This window comes from Ursus americanus, chromosome X (assembly GCF_024610735.1).
Source record: "Ursus americanus isolate L20-20 chromosome X, mUrsAme1.1.p, whole genome shotgun sequence".
Taxonomy (NCBI): Eukaryota; Metazoa; Chordata; class Mammalia; order Carnivora; family Ursidae; genus Ursus; species Ursus americanus.
In genome coordinates this window covers 8,641,484-8,644,012 of record NC_142164.1, presented here as the reverse complement: position 1 = coordinate 8,644,012, position 2,529 = coordinate 8,641,484, and positions in this window count along the sequence as shown.

Below are 2,529 nucleotides of genomic sequence, written 5' to 3'. Positions count from 1 at the left end.
AAGCCTTTGCCTCTTTAGTCAAATGTCACTTTCTCAGTGAGGCCTGGTGTGATTTCCATACTTAGAATTGCACCCCCTCTCTTACCCTATCCTCCTCCTCCGTTATATTTTTCTTCATAAAATTGATCACTATCTTAACTCATGCATACATTACTTATTTATTTTATTGTCTTTCTCCTGTCATTAGAATGTAAATCTCACGATGGCATAAGTTATTATCAGTTTTATTCACTAGGGTATCATCAAGCTCCAAAAACGATGCCCAGGAAACAGATGCTAAAAAAAATACTCAGTGTATAAAAGAATCCAGGACCTTCTCTCAAATTCACCCCCTCTTCTCTAAGTCAGCTGCCAGCACTTTGTCCATCTTTCTCATTGACTGTTACGATGGCCTCCTCGTTGATCCCTCTCCCATCTCTCCAAAGGAGTTCCTACATGACATTCAAAACAATCATTCTGAAATGAAGGATTTATTATGCTATTCTGTGACTCATGATTTTTTGGGTAATGTCCAAACTCCTAATCTGTAAGACCCAACTTGAGATACTTTCTACCTCTCTCTTCAGCTACATTTCTCTTCCCTTACTTACACAAATTTTAAACTCCATTTCTCATGGCCTCAGCCAGCCCCCTTAAGCTATTGTATACAGGACTTTCCCAAACTAAAGGCAATTTCGTTCTTCCATTTTCTTAGGCTATCCATAAACCTTGGAAGCATCCTTTCGCACACCCCACACCTAATCCATCAGCAAATCTTGTTGCCTATGCCTTCAACACAGACTCAAATATAAGCATATCTCAATGCTTCCACCTCGGCCATTCTAGATGACGTCATTGCCATCACCTCTTATCTGCTTCCACTCCTCTTGCCCTTCTACAGTCTGTTACCCACACAGTGGCTGAGGTAACCTTTCTTTTCTTTTTTTTTTTTTTAAAGATTTTATTTATTTATTTGACAGAGATAGAGACAGCCAGCGAGAGAGGGAACACAAGCAGGGGGAGTGGGAGAGGAAGAAGCAGGCTCATAGCGGAGGAGCCTGATGTGGGACTCGATCCCGGAACGCCGGGATCACGCCCTGAGCCGAAGGCAGACGCCCAACCGCTGTGCCACCCAGGCGCCCCTGAGGTAACCTTTCTGAATACAAGTCAGACAAGCTCTTCCCTTGCTCTTAACTCTCTAACACCAACTATCTCACTTTGAATAAAATCCAAGTCCTTACCATGGTCTACAAGGCTCTCCATAGCCAGATTCCTGTCTAGATCTCCACTGTCAATGCTTGCAACTCTTTCCCTTCCTAACTGAGCTCCAATCACCCTGGCATCCACATTTACCTAGATCTTAGTGCTATTCCTGCATCAGGACGTTAAACTTGCTGGCTGTTCCCTCCACACTGCATGTTCTCTTCATTCAAATTTCTACTCAAACGTCATTACCTTAGAAACCGCATTCTAACAGCTTTCTCCCCATTCTCTAACCTCTTGCATTGCTTTATTTTTCTTCATAGTACTTACTATCATCTGACATTGTAAGTTTATTCACTTATTTGTTCATTGTCCAGAACTCTCACTAAAATTCAAGCTCTACCAGGGAAGGGACTTTGCTTTACTCACTGCTCTATCCCCAAGCACCTGAAATAGTGCCTAGAACACAGCAGGCAAGGCAATCGATAAATATTTTTTTCAGTGAATGAATGCTTTCCTTTCTTTGTATATGTTGTTTTCTCAGACCAAAATGCCTTTCTTCACCTTTTGTGAAATCCAGCAAAGCATTTCTCAAAATCTAACCCAATTGTTTCTTCTTCTATATAAGGTTCATCAGGAACACCTCTATCACACTACATCTCAGAAAAAATTAATTGTTCTTTTCTCTGACTTGTCTTGATATTTCATCCATGTCTTTACCATACTCAGTCCATTGCATTGTACCATTTTTTTTCCTTTTTCAATATAAGCCACTTACTCCATTCCTAGTCTAGTAGCCACTAAAAGGGACAGAGAAGATATAGACTTTTTTATAGTCCCCTATTTCCTCTGCAGGACTGGCTACAAAATTTGCAAGCCCCCATATAAAATGAAAATGTAAAAATGTAGGGCACCTTAAGAAATTCAAGATGGAGGGGCGCCTGGGTGGCTCAGTCATTAAGCACCTGTCTTCGGCTCAGGTCATGACCCCAGGGTCCTCGGATCGAGCTCCACATCTAGCTCCCTGCTCAGCAGGAAGCCTGCTTCTCCCTCTCCCACTCCCCCTGCTTGTGTTCCCTCTCTCGTTGCATCTCTCTCTGTCAAATAAATAAAATCTTAAAAAAAAGAAAAGAAAAGAAATTCAAGATGGAAACAGCAGAACTTAAACCAAGCATAGGTTTCTTCAATGCCTAGGGCCGTATGTGTCTCCATAGGTGACATGCCCAGAAAGTGGTCCTGCTCTGCTGGTAAGCAAAGGAGCTCTCGCCTTCAATTTCCTGTTCACAAGCCAGTGCTTCTCTGAAGCTTTTCTTGCCCCATCCCGAATGCTACAGGCAGAGGTAGTAA